Below are 15,353 nucleotides of genomic sequence, written 5' to 3' on the forward strand. Positions count from 1 at the left end.
GGATTCACAGCCTATGTGATATGATATGATGGTCTGTGCGGCACAACGTCACTGCATTGCATTCATCTCAACAAAGTTCGGCACCGGCACAGCACCTGACTGCGAGGCTCAACAACGATGCATCCACCCGACTGTGCGGATCAGAACCCATGCATCATGCCCTCGACGTTGACGATTTGCTCCATCCAAGGTACTTAGTCAGCAGACCCAGCCTGGGAACAGTATCCCGCCTATCCTCCATCACGGTCGGCCTGAACTTTGAATTTCCACTGGTTCCTCACGATGTCAAGTAACCTATTGCCAACTAGTGACTTCTAAGCAGTATTTTTAATTTAATATTTCAAAATTAATATCTCAACTCCTACCAATGAAATTATTGTCATTCCGGTCTTATTTTACTCAGATAAATATTCTCTATTTTTCTAATCCTATGTTTAGGGGTGTTTTCATTGGCCTACTGGCTCTATTACCTACCCTTTCTGGGCAGGTTGAAACTCAGCCAGAATGGCCTGCTGGTCATGCCAGAGTTTAAAAAATCCCCCACTGGCTCCCAGGTTCTTAGTTTCCTTTTTACAAAAGAGCTTGACCTGAGTCCTGAGAGCCAACATATAGCTGGATTCCTCTTGGGGAGTGCTCCCATCCCTCTTTGACAAGGCTGAGAGGACATATAGGGGCTTGACGCCTAATGCCATCTAAGGCACCTCCCTGTCAGCAAACAAAAGGCACGATAAGATGACATTACACTTCTGCCTCAATGGCTTTGACAGGCCCATGACCATGACTTTACGAGACCAGTTGAACCTCTCAACATACCCACTGCTCTGGGGATGGTAGGGTGTGGAAAACGTGTAGGTTTACCTATACTTGTTCCACACTGACTTCATGTATGCTGACATGAAACTGGTGCCACAGTCAGACACTATGTCCTTGGGAAGAATTCCAGATAAATATCACTATCAGTGCCCAAGCCATTGCAGACGCAGTCACTGTCCTCTGGATACTGAGTGGAATGGTCCACCAAGAGACCATATTTCCTGAGATCGGTTTCTTTCATGAATGGGTATTTCATCCTGCTACCCCTTCCTAGGGCCAGCAGCGAATTCCTCACCTTAGTAGGTATATGCCACCAGAAACTGGCTCCCCAATCCTTCTCAGGGACCCTATGTATTTTGAGAGGTACCCCATAGCCCTCAAACTGCCTGTCAATATCATCCTCCTCCACAAGGTTAGGAATCAAATCCTTTGGTAAATGGACCTTCTTATCACCACTGAATACTGGATTGTCTTGGCTACTATTGCTGCTGGACTCTGTGAGTTGTTTGGCTTTTAGGTCCAGCATTTTGTTACTTATTTCACAAGCCAGAATAATGTTCTTTTCATCGAGAGCAAGTTTACTTTCCTCCAGGGCTCTGTGAGCCTCAGCCTTTTTCTCCTCTGCAGTTAAAGTTCTTTCCTCTGCAGCCACTTTCAGTTTGGCCATCTGCAGTTTGAATTCCCTTTCAGCCCTCCTGTCCTCCAACTCCTCATAGGAAAGGTTGTGAGAAGACACACTGCTTGCTGTTCTGGATCCAGCAAGGCTCCTCAAACCTATGGGCCCTCCTCTCTACTATGAGGCCATGGTCAGGAAGGGTTTGTCCTCCTCTCCCTCAATTTCCTCCTCCTACCCATCCTCTTCATCCTCCACCTGCTCCTGTGCTGTAGATTGAAGCTGAAGTGCTTTCTCCCAGGCTCTGAGGGCTATCTGGAGATTCCTCACCATGCAAAACACTTTCAGCTCCACCATAGAGTAGCTTTTGAGGAAGATCCATTTCCATACCTGCAAGCAAGCATCACAGGTGCAGTTGGAAATAGGAAAAATTGCAAATCAAATAGAATTTAAAAAGTTAATTCTGATGTCAGATTATTATTAGGGATTTTTAGTTTTCAGCAAATCACTGACTGCCACTGCACAAACACAAGTACTGGATCCCACCTCTGAACACCAAAGCAAAACACCAGCTTATTAGTTGAAAGGAGTGGAAGTGGCACTCAAATAATAACACAGTCCTTGTGATGGCAAACCACACAAGTAACTAAATTAACCTGTGCTTAACTCTCTTGTAGCGTGGCACAAAGCAGTCAGGCTTAACTTAGAAGCAAAGTGTAAGGTATTTATGAAGCACTCAAACAGTAATAAAATAAAAGTGAAAACAACACAAGAACAATTCCAAAAACAATTTACAATACTGGAATACGTGTTGCTAAATATATAAAATGCCACTGAAACAACAAAAAAACTAAATGTAGAACCAGAGATATGAGTTTTTAAAGTTCTAGGTGAAAATAAACCCAAGAAATGCAAAGTGCGACTTGTGATTACCTGGTCGTGCTGGACCAGAGGATGTCAAAAGTTCAGGCTGATAGAGATGGAGGGCAGGTCGGGTAAAGGGACCAGGTTAGTCCCTATGAAAAATATACTTCCACAAAGTCTGGTACAAGAAGTCCAGTTCACTGTAGAGGTGGCCCTGATGAACAGGGAGAGCATTGTAGATGGTTGTCACTGTAGCAAGAACAGCAGGCCTGGCATCCATGATGGTCATCTCTGTATCACGGAGATCGAGGCAAAGAGCCAGGTTTGCCAAAGCTCTGCATTGTGGATGATGGGGGCGGCAGAATCTCAGCACGATCAGGCCTGTTCGCAGTTGCAAAAATCTCAAATCTTTATTTACACAGGAGTGCACTCTGATGTCAGCCAAGGGTCAGGACCTGGGAGGCACCACTTGAGAATCAGGTACTCACTCTAGCAGACACCAGCAGGGCTCAGGCAGGGCGGGTTGCAGGTCCAGTCAGGTCTAGTTGCAGCAGGTCATCTGGGCAGTTGTAATGAGGCCTTCCAACCTTGTTGTATCTTCGTAGCTCAGAACAGGAGGTCATTCAACTGACCTTTAGAGTCACTCTGGTAGACCTGGGTTCAAGGAGATGGTCCTCTCTCCTTCAAGTAGCAAGGCAGGCCTTAAGCAGCAGTGCAGTCATTTAAACAACAAGGCAGGCCTCAAGCTACAGGGCAGTCCTCTGGTAGAAGCAGGGCAATCCTATGAGAAATAAGGCAGGCCTTCTGAAATCTTCCACAGGTCAAAGAGTATCCTGAGGAGGTGGCTCGTGAGGGTCAATATTTATACAGGGTGCCCTCCTTTAAAGTGGACATGACATCCTGGCTACCCCCATATCTGTTTCTGGAAAGTTATTCTCTTCTCCGTGCAAGGCTCCAAGTGCTCTGGGGTGACAAAAGACTAGTGTGAGGTTCCTTTTTGTGTGTGCTAGAGACAGCCCTGTCTAATGTAAGTGGGATAGGGAATAGCTCCACCCGACCCATTCAGTCTCAATGCTCTATCCTATCAACACCTAATTCATCCCCTGTGTCTTGCTGCCTATGAGGAATATACAAAGGCCAAATGTCAAGCTATTCACAATAATGTTACCTAGGACATATGCAGCAGACACCAGATGGTTAGCACAAGAAAATTTCAACTTTCTAAAAGTGGCATTTTCAGATCTGTGACTTCAAATACGACTTTACTTTTAAAGAGATTTTAAATTACAAATAATTTCAATACAAACTCCCAATCAAAAGTAAGCACTGACCTGATGGGAGTGATAGGGATTACAGTAGGACTTACAGTAGGTAGTGAAAAACAAATGTAGGAGTTTCTCACTCCCAGGACTAATTTTTAAATACATTGCCTCCTGCCCTTTAGGCTGTTCAGGGCCTACCTTAGGGGTGACACATGTATTAAAATGGAAGTTTTACCCTGGTAAAAGGTTTATTTTGCTAGGTTGAAATGTCAGTTTAAACCTGCACACAGGCTATAATGCTGTGCCAGGCCTGAGATATGTTTTCAATTGTTACATCAGTGGGTGGTACAATGAGTGGTGAAGGCCCACTAGTAGTATTTCATGTGTGTACATGTAGTACTGCTTTACTAGGGACTTATAAGTAGGTTAAATGTACCAATCAGGTGTAGGCCAATTATACCATGTTTAAAGGAGAGAGCTAAAAATACCATAGCATTGGTTAGCAGTGGTAAAGTGTGCAGAGTCCTAAAGCCAGCAGAAATGAGGTCAGAAAAAGAGAAGGAGAAAGGCAAAAAGTTTAGGGGTCACCCTTAAGAAAGGCCATTTCCAACAAAATGCAAATACTGTTCTTCACACACTAAAGCCCCCATATGTGACTGAAAAAAATAGCCCTAAATAGAGCAAACGAAAAAGACTTTTGCAAGAAGGAATTTGAGTTCTACCATGTGAAGAAGCTCAAGATGGTGAACTAATGCCAAATCCCAGTAAGGAATCAGGGAGGGAACTACAGGACACTTTAAGAAAAAACTTTAAGAATCTGGAAGCTAACACCTGCCTGCTCACCCTTGTAGGCATTACTCACAGCCCACTGACTTAACAATGTTAAGACTGCCAAACCTAATAGGAATCTATCTCTTCAAAATCCAAAATTGAAGTAGTACTACAAGAATACATCTGTTCCCTTTTAATTTGACAGCATTGTTTAACATTCCACCAGTGCCTTGTGTAAACCTTAATCTTTATGGACTTCTAGATTGTTGTATGTACATGGCAAGTGGCAACCGCTGATGAGCATTCTCTGGACTCTAACATTGATCTTTCAAAAGCCAGACTTGCAGTGAAATACATTTCAGGGTCCTCTGAGAGAGACAAAAACAGAAAAAGAGATGGAATTGGGGGGACTATACAAGAATGGCATGCTAATTAGAACTGTTGTCATCTGGGTCAACAAAGAACTATAATAAATATTCTGCTCTCCTCGTCTTGAAGTTTATGAAGGACTCTGGAGATCAGTGAAAAGGGATGGAAGGCACACAATAGGTCTTTAGGCCAAGGGATCCACAGATTATCCCTTTTCAGTCTAAGATGGTACCAGAGAACACAATCTCAGAAGGAGGAAATTGCTCTCTGAAGTAAACAAGCTGATCCAAGGTTGGCTGTAATGAAGAACTATTTTTGGCATAGCTGAGGGCATAGTGTCATAGTTTCTGAATGAGAAAGGGTCCTGCTCAGAGGCTGGCAGACCCATATTCTGTCTGTCGTTCGATAAACTGCTTCTCATAGAGAAGGTTCTGCTTTCCCCTTAAAAAATCCTCTGAGTAACAGTTGCTAAACAGAGATTTTGAGGGATTCCCTGACAGTTGCTTTAAGAACATGCAATCTAATTGTCCATTCTTACAGCTACTAGTTGACCTTGAAGCTGAGAAGGAAAACAGGAAAGATTTTGAAGTATTGCTGCCAGCCCTCTCCAATTAGATGATCTCAACCTTTTCTTTTATTTTCACTCTCTAGCACCAAACTGGAACCCATGGTAAAAATGAATAGCAGAGGAGGGGAAAGGGGAACTCCTCCGTTGAGAATGCCTATATGTGCCATCATTGAGGGGCTTCGTGGATCTCCACAGTAATTGGTGCCATGAGGTACTAGTTCTGAGAAATTGGATTCTACTACTCCTGCAAATGTTGTATCAAAGGTTGAAGAAGACAGCAAGACCACAAACCACTCCATCATCATTGCTTGGTTCTTCTAAAGTATGGCTAACAGATGTTCAACCAGCTTCACCGTCCTTGCTTGAGTTAAAAACAGTTGACCTAGATCTGTTTGGGCAGGTCACCAATGATCTGTAGTCTCTTGGTGACAGCAAAATGTGATTTCTCAGTGTCTACAATTAAGTCACAGCTGAAACTAGCTGATCGTCAACATAGGGTAATAAACTTATTATCCTGGAATTATGTAACTCCAGCAAAGAAGCATGGTAAATACCTTGTATTATGAAAAGGGGCTGAAAGTGACACTAACAAATTGATGATATTGATAGAGAACAAAGAAATGTAGGGGCAAAACTCCAGTGAACAGCGTTATGTTATGCAATTTTCTGGGTAATAATTTATTTACTTGGGCAGCAAAAATTCTGTTGGTGAAATGAGATACAATCAGTTGGTTTAGGATCTCCTCTAGTGAAAGTAATATCTTTTGCACGTTGTTGTTTGTCTGCATAGGGGTTCATTTTCCTTTTAGAATCACAGTCTTTGGTATGTGTTTCTTCCTCAGTACTTGATCTTCTGTTGGTCTATTGAGGTAACTTGGTCATCATGGCTCTCCAGAAGATCAAAGTTGCAGAGCTTTCACCTGTGGTCAAGTAAGGAGTCGAATGGTAAGCTCATAAGGTAAAATTCAAGACATTTTTAAGGTTGAGCTTTTATAATACAGTATGCTGAACAGCTTTCTTCAATGTACTTATAAAACGTCAGACAAGGCCATTGGCCGGTGGCCAAAGAGGTGTGCTCTTCTGATGCTTCACATTAAGATGACTGAGAAAATCTTTGAATTCTTTACTGTTGCAAAGTGGGCCTTTGTCAGACTTTAAGATTGCAGGAACACCTCATGTCACAAAGATGCTGTCTAATCTCTTGATGACTCTTGTGACTCTTGAAGCTCCCCACGCCACACAGCTCCACCATTGTGCCTGCATCCCTCTCCCCGCCCTCACAGCTGCTACTGCGAGTTTGAGGCCCTCCTCTCCCAGCAGACCCCCTCCTGCGCCTAATCCCTGGTGGTCTAGTGGTGCCGTAAGTATTGTCTGTCTGTTTGCCTTGTGTATATTTTTCACGTTCTTTTGTCACTACTTCTGTTTTTCTTGCTCTGTTTCTTTTGTGTCTTTTTCACTATTCCTCTATTTTTTCGCCCTGTTTCCTTCCTCGGGCTTCCCCCGTGGTTTCCCCTGTCGCTGCTTCCCCCACGGCCCTGCTCCCCTCGCGCCCCCATTCGTGCTTCCCTCCCGCCTCCTAACTGCTCCTCCCTCCCACCGCCCCCTCTTAATGGCGCCTGCTACGCGGTGAGGAGAGCAACCTCTGACCTGGTTTTTTGATCAGGAGAAGCTGCCTGCGCCGCACAGCTCCACCATTGTGTCAGCGTCCCTCTCCCCGCCCTCGCATCTGTTACTGCGAGTTCGAGGCCCTCCTCTACCCACAGGACGCTTCCTGCACCTCATCCCTGGTGGTCTAGTGGTGCTGTAAGTCTTGTCTGTCTGTTTGTCTTGTGTTTGTTTTTCACGTTCTTTTGTGACTACTTCTGTTTTTCTTGCTGTTTCTTTTGTACCTTTTTCTCTGTTCCTCTATTTTTTCACCCTGCTCCTTCCTTGGGCTTCCCCTGTCGTTTCCCCTGCCGCTGCATCCCCTGCGTCCCGCCCCCCTCCTGTGCCCATTTCAGCTTCTCTCCCGCCTCTCAGCTGCTCCTCCCTCCCACTTCCCCCTCTTAATGGCGGCCGCTGCGCAGCCCTGCCACTGGCGCGCCAGATGCAAGCCCGTCTGCGCCCATCTGTGCCCATCTGCACCTGGAATGCACCCTGCGCCAGTCTCCCTGGCCGCCGAGATCCCCCCAGCACCAGACGCCACTATGACCCCAACACCCTCAACACCGGCAGCTCTACCACCTGCTTCCAGGCCTCACCAAAGCTCGCCCACAGACCCTTCTCCTGCCGGAGCTGCAGCTTCTCCACCCTCCGAACCACCAACTCACCCACAGGAACCGGACGCAACCACGTCAGGTGCATCCTTCTCAGCACTCGCTTAGTCCACAAGCACGCCATCAAGCTCTGGGACCTTCTCGTCTCCCCCTCCCTGGACATCGCATTCCTGACAGAGACCTGGATGAACCCATCCCCAGCTCCCGACATCGCCATAGCCATCCCAGACGGTTACAAGATCACCCGCAGAGACCGCACCAACAGTCCGGGAGGAGGGATCGCCATCGTCCACAGGAACACCATCAGAATCTCAACCAACACCGAAGACACCCTCAGCCCCCCCGAACACATGCACTTCCAAGTCTATATCGACCCCAAGACTGCCCTCAGGGGTACCGTCATCTACAGACCCCCCCGGACCTCGACCTCAGTTCAGTGACTCCCTTGTCGACATCATCAGCACTCAAGCCCTTGCTTCTACAGATTACATCCTCCCCGGGGACCTGAACTTCCACCCTGAAAACACCAATGACAGCAACTCAATCACCCTGCTCGACAACCTCGCCAACCTCAGACTTAATCAACTCGTCACATCTCCCACCCATTCTGCCGGACACGCGCTCAACACCATCTTCTCCGCCAGCAGACACATCACCTTCAGCCACACCACCAAGCTCCACTGGACAGACCACCACTGCGTCCACTTCACCTACTTCCACCCACAACCGATCCCCCACCGCAGCTAGAACTAGATTACCAATGACCAGCTGGTCTCCGCCCTCACCCGACCCGCAACAGCTGACTCCACCGACGCTGCCTCAGCCACCCGCAACCTCAGGCAATGGATTGACGACTGCGCCAACACTCTTGCCCCGATCAAATCATCCTCCCACAACCGTGCCATCAGAAATGCCACCTGGTTTACCACGACCTCCGGACATCCAAACAAGCCTGCCGCAAAACTTTAGAGGAAGTGGCACCAGGAACAGTCACCAGCCACCCACACGGCGCTCAAGAACCCCATCCGCAAACACCACCCGCTTATCTGGGCCACCAAGAGATCCTCTTTCAAGGAACACATCGACAACAACACGTACAACAGCAAGGAGCTCTTCAACATCGTAAAGGAACTCTCGAACCCCAGCTCCAGTACCAATGACATCCCACCTTCGCAAGACCTCTGCGACTCCCTCGCCACCATCTTTCACCACAAGATCACAGACATCCATGATAGCTTCAACAAGTCCCCACCAGAAGCCACCAACACCTCCAACTCCTCACCCCCCAACCAACCTCCTGCTCTCCTGGACACACGTCATTGACGCCGACACCATAAAAGTAATGAACACCATTCATTCTGGCTCTCCATCTGACCCTTGCCCGCACTACATCCACAACAGAGTGAGCTCCATCATCGTCCCCCAACTCCGTATGATCATCAGTAGCTCCTTCGAGACTGCCACCTTCCTGGAAAGCTGGAAGCGCACCAAGATCAACGCCTTTCTCAAGAAACCCCAGGTGGACCCCAAGGACCTAAAAAACTACCGGCCCATCTCCCTGCTTCCGTTCCCGGCAAAGGTACTCAAGAAGATCGTCAACAGGCAACTATCCCACCACCTGGGGGAAAACAACACTCTGGACCCGTCCCAATCCGGCTTTCGCAGCAATCACAGCACCGAGACCCCCCTCATTGCGGCAACCAACGACATCCGGACCCTCCTGGACAAAGGCGAAACAGCAGCCCACATCCTCCTGGACCTCTCGGCCCCCTTCGACACCATCTGCCACCACACCCTGCGCACACGCCTCCACAACGCAGAGATCCATGACAAGGCCCTGGACTGGATCTCCTCCTTCCTCACAGACAGAACACAGTGAGTCCGCATCCCTCCATTCCTATCTGAAGCCACCAAGACCATCTGCAGCGTATCACAGGGCTCCTCCCTCAGCCTGACACTCTTCAACATCTACATGGCACCGCTCGCCACAATCGTACGTTCTCACAACCTCAACATCATCTCTTATGCCGAAGACACCCAGCTGATCCTCTCCCTCACCAAGAACCCCACCACAGCCAAAACCAACCTACACGAGGGTATGCAGACCGTTGCTAACTGGATGAAGAACAGTCGACTAAAATTAAACTCAGACAAGACAGAGGTCCTCATCCTCGGCCCCACCCCCTCCGCTTGGGACGCCTCCTGGTGGCCGCCCCCTCTGGGAACCGCACCAACACCCACTAACCACACCCACAACCTATCTTTCATCCTTGACTCATCGCTCTTCATGACCCAACAAGTCAACGTCGTCTCGTTCTCCTGCTTCAACACCCTCCGCAAAATCTACAGGTGGATCCCTACCGAAACCAGAAAGACGGTTACCCAGGCTCTCGTCAGCAGCAGACTGGACTACAGCAACGCTCTCTACGCGGGAACCACAGCAGCTGTTCAGAAAAGACTGCAACGGATACGGAACGCCTCTGCACGCCTCATCCTCAACATCCCCCACCACATCACAGCCCACCTAAGAAACCTACACTGGCTTCCCATCAACAAAAGGATCACATTCAAACTCCTAACCCACGCCCACAAAGCACTCCACAACACCGAACCAGCATACCTTAACGACGTCTCACCTTCTATACCCTGAATCGTCAGCTCCGCTCCACCAACCTCACCCTCGCCACCGTCCCACGCATCTGCAAGACAACAACCGGCGGCAGATCCTTCTCCTACCTAGCAGCCAAGACCTGGAACACCCTCCACGTCCACCTACGACAGACCAAGGACCTACTGACCTTCAGGAGACTCCTCAAGACCTGGCTGTTCAAGCAGTAGCAGCCTCTCCCCCCCCCCCCCCCCCCACGAAGCACCTTAAGACCCTCACGGGTGAGTAGCGCGCTCTACAAATACACTGATTTATTGATTGAGTGATAGGTAAGAGATCTTCCATCAATGGAAAACAGGAGTCTTCATCAGCAATCACTGTCAGGTGATATCGATTGTCAAGAGGACTGAAAAAGTCAACAGCAATTCTTTCCCATACATCCTTTGGCAACTTTGCCATGCTTAAGGTGTTTAATTTGTTTTCAATGAAAGGCAATTACATAGATGACAGGCCTTCAACTCTCTTTCAGCTCTCATCGAGATGAGGAAACTAGACTCAGTCTGGGAGAGCTCACTTTGTGGCAATGATTCCACAATGTCCTTCATGGGCCACTTCAATTATCTGTTGTTGCAGACTCTCTGGAATAACAATTCTCAAACCACTCAGGGTGATGCCTTTTTAAGTCACACACAGTTCATCGTTGACATTGAAAAACTTCTGGTATTCACTTTCACTGGCAAGAGGTTGAGTGTGCTGGTTCCAAGACAGATGAGTAATAATGTCTTTCCGTTTTAAAATGTTACTATCTTGACTCGTGGCAGTGACAATTTGCTCCAATAAAATGGCAGCTGGTGTGTTTAATTTCACAATGAAATGTATGTAGGCTTAAGCCATCTTGGAAGGGATACTATGATACTATATAGGCAGTCTGAAGAAGTAGTCAGAAGGGTTTTGATCTTTCCCAGGACGGTGCACCATTGTAATCGTAGACCCTAATGTTCAATGCGAGGAGGCATCCTGGCCTTTTGATTGCCAAAGATGGTCAACCATGCTTGATGATCTGTCACAAGCATAAAAGGCTTTCCACATGAGAATAGGAAGAAATTTTTACAAGCCCACACCACTGTTAAACTTACTTTCTCAGGTTGTGAATAAACACATTGCGTTTGGGACAAACGTTTGCTTGCATATGCCACAAAATGTATTCAAGCATTTGGGTGTCCACTGTGCTGTGCAAGGATTGCACCTAACCCGACTGGCCTAGCATCAACAAGAACTTCTGTATAAAGCTTTGGATTAAAATATGCCATTTCAGTAGCGTTCTCAATAGCTTGTTTGATTTGCTTAAAGCTTTGTTCGCATTCATGCGACCAATTTAATGAAACGTTCTTTTTCATCAAGTCTCTCATTGGAACACTCATGGTGGCAAAGTCTTGTATTTGTCTGGACCTGTAACTGGCCATGCCAAGGAATGAATGTAATATGGATACATCTTGCGGAAGACTGGCAGTTAACAATGCTTGCGCTTGAGCTGGATAGGGTGTGGTACCCCCATTAGAAAAGTTATGGCCAGAGAACTTTAGCTTTGTCCTATGAAATTCAAATTTATCAGCATTCAAAGTTAAACCTGCATCAACAAGTAAACAATACACTTGCTTGAAAGCTTTATCATACTCCTTCTTTGTAGCTCTGAAAATTTATGTCATCGCTATAGTTGAAACCATTCATGACAGGCTATATGATATGTTGGTTGATATCCTGAAAAAGGTCTCCAGTGGATGACACACCAAACAGTAGTCTTTTATATCAAAAATAGACCAATATGTGAAGAAAAGGTTCTAATGTACCGGCAATTCTGCTTGAGTTAAAACTGAAGATATAATTCTTTTAAATCAAGGCAAGAAAAGACCTTCACACCATTCAATTGTATTAGCATGTCAGCAATGTGCAGACCTGAATGTCGTTCTCTTTCAATTGCCTTATTCACTTCACGCATATCCACACAGCTGCATACAGCTCCTTCACTGTTCTTTTTGGGTACTACCACTAAGGGAGAAACCCCTGATGTTAGAACGGAAGAACGCTCAATGATATCAGGTTTAATAATTGATTCAAGCTCCTTTTCAACAGCTTCTTGTAAACAAAATACAATTTGTCTGTGTTTTTGAGCAACCGGACAGACATCCCCAGTAATATGCAATTGTACTTTCATAACCCCCTGAAACAATGAAGAGAACTGACTTACTATTTTGTGGTGAACATTCACGTTGTAACTGAGATCAGTCCCATATCAGTAGAGGTTCTGAAACTGAGTAAACAGGCACTTGATGCCGTACCTTGAAGCACATGATTGGGTGCTTGCACTTCTGTCTTCTTGTGCTTCATCCTTACTACGAATGAACCTTGACTTTTCAATAGCAGCAAGGCAGCCTAGGTATATGCTTTACTTTTCATTGGCGTTAGTTGTGGCAATGGAGATAATTCATTAAATTTCTCCTTAAGCACAATGTTTAGCAACACACCACTGTCGATAATGAAAGGTATTGAACAGCAGTTTACTTTCAGTGTAATCTTCTGACAATGTTTGAATTACTTTGGTGCCTTTTGAAGTTGACTTTTCTTTGATATTGTCTTCACATGTGGCCAGTCCAACATGGGCACATTTTTCTGAGATAAACATCAACATTGCACAACCATCTTCTTCACTTTCACTTGACATGATTACTTATGAACTTTTTTAAATGATTTAGATGACAATCAACTTCGTTTGGTGTTGATTTGTCTCATCTGGTGTTGTTCCTTGGCCTTGTGGGCGTTCGTAGAATGCCGCTTCTGGAACGTCTGGATGGCCACTTTGTCATCTCACTGTGACACACTCACTTTTTCCTTTGCCTTGAAACAGTTACAAAATGGTTATCCTTCCTTTAGCCTTTGCATATCTGTTCAATGACGAGACATTTACCTTTGTGTAGAAATGAAAATCCACTCCTGAAACAGATCACTTTGAAGACATCACTTGTGTCCTTCAGCCTTGTGCTTCTGCTTACTTTTCATGCTCATGACTGACTCCCTTTGGGGAATCTCCCGGCTCCATGTCAGCAGCTTGTCGATCGACATGCTCTTCAGCTCTGGCAGCCATGAGACGTCGCTCTAGAATAAGGGCCAGATTCACAAGGCCCTATGGCCACTGGAGCATCTCTTTTAGTGATGCTCCAGTGGCAATACACACCGCCCCGTATTTACAAGGTGGCGTTAAGCCACTATTTGTGGCCTAATGCCACCTTGTAAATACGGCCCCTTCACACGCAGCACTTTGTGTGGAAGGAGGGTGCAATTGGTGTTGCTGTGGGTGTAATTTCTTAATCCTCAGGCAGCACCAAAATCTAAAGCCAACCCAGGGGTGGAGTTAGCATGGCACAACAAGGAGAAATGCTTTCTCCTTGTGTTTTGCTCTTTCTATATATGCTGCATTCTGCAGCATACATAGAAAGAGCAAAAGGCCATTGAAGATTGTTTTTGTGTAGGAAGGTGTCCCTTCCTGCACAAAAATAATCTCCCGCATCGCAGCCATCCTTGCACCATGGCACAAGGGTGGATGCGTTGGTGCTCGGCAGCAAATGTAGCACCGGAGCGGGGAAACATAGGGGTGCTCCATATTGTTGTTGCGTTTTGAAAATGACTGAGCGCGGCGCTGCCAAATTTGGCACAGCTTTACACTTCATCATTTTCTTGTACATCTGGGCCTAAGTGTTTGTCTCAGCATTCGTTGTTTGAATGAATCTGACAGCCATCCGTCAGTACTCTGAGACACATTCCTTCTTCATCATTAAATTAATTGAACTTTGTGTTTGATGAGTGTATCCAGTCTCTCATCATATTCACCTATGGTTTAACCAACTCTCTGTCGTTCTTGACTGAAAGTGTACTTTTATATTCGGCAATGGACTGAACTTGAGACTCAGGGCCCCTTTAACTTGACGGTATGTATCTTTGTCACCTCGCAGCATTATCTTTATGACTTCTTTTACACCCTCACCAGCAAGATTCTTAAGATATTTGATAATCTTCTTGATATCTGTTTCTTCTAGTGCATCAATGAAATCATCAAATGTCTCTATACAAGTAGTCAATCTATTGACTATATTCTGATTTTTGGCTGCGTGGTTTTGAATGCTGGTGGTGGTTTCAGGAAGGTGGCAGCTTCCACTGTTTGTGGAACTTGCTGATGCAGAAAATAGCATTCTCTCCGATGCTGCTTGGTGGTCTTTACGAACTTGTTATGCAAACCGCCTCTGAGACCTTGCGATATGCTGGCCTCTGGGTCATCTTTGATAACTGTGGTAAACGTGACCTCTTTCTTGGTCTCTATTGGAAAAACAGCCTTTCACTATACCTATCGGCACTCTCGACCTATCAGTCTTGGAAGACCTTTGAAGATGTTCAGTGCCCCACTAAGCAGATTTGGTATCATGCCAGTAAGCAGATACCGTTTCTTTTATCTGAATGACTTTGTCTTTAGGTGTCCTTTTGTGCGTTTTGACATGTGGTTGATCCCTGCCTCGCAGCGCTTCTGGTCACAGTGTTGTTTTCCAATTTGCTGTCGCTATTTGCTACACTTTTAAAACCTGGTTGTATCTGCCTTCAGCGTTATCACTCTCTATGATGTATAGCTTTATGTTGTGTAATAGTGCAGTACCTCTCTTTGCGGCCTTGCTAGCAGGTTCTTGGCCAACGATTTGTAAACCTCTCAGTGCAGCTTTCATTCTCTTCAAGTGCTTCACACAGGCTAGAGATACACTTTGACTCCACATACGCCAAACATCGATTTTGCAAGTTGACAGAGGCAGACTTGACACGCACATGCAGTTTGATTAGACCATGGCAAGCTCTGTGGGAGAGCACTGTCAACCTTCGGGTTACTTATCCCCTATCTTGTTGCCTGTTGTAATGTCTTCCCCAGCCTGGGTACCTGCCAATGACTATGGCTCACATGGAGCAGAGTGTTACACACCTTTATTCGTCTGTGTGTAACTGCAAACTCAACATTCTAACCTGCATTCACTTCACTATTTCTAACAATTACTTCACAGTTCTATGAAGTCCATCAGATTCCGTCATTGATAACTCACACTACACTACGATTTGCACATAGCACAGGCTAGAATTATGACAGGAGAAGCTATGTTTGCAAAATGGTTGTATTTTTTAAAAAGTGATGTGGATATCTTCA

The 15,353-nt window shown here is 46.1% G+C and overlaps 1 protein-coding gene across 1 annotated transcript in view; it reads right to left on the reverse strand.

Annotated features, from left to right (window-relative positions):
- The window catches only part of LOC138259734 (solute carrier family 22 member 6-A-like), a 596,554-nt gene that overhangs the window by 536,292 nt on the left and 44,909 nt on the right, over positions 1-15,353 (reverse strand). The window lies entirely within an intron of this gene.

Source organism: Pleurodeles waltl, chromosome 9 (genome assembly GCF_031143425.1).
Source record: "Pleurodeles waltl isolate 20211129_DDA chromosome 9, aPleWal1.hap1.20221129, whole genome shotgun sequence".
Taxonomy (NCBI): domain Eukaryota; kingdom Metazoa; phylum Chordata; class Amphibia; order Caudata; family Salamandridae; genus Pleurodeles; species Pleurodeles waltl.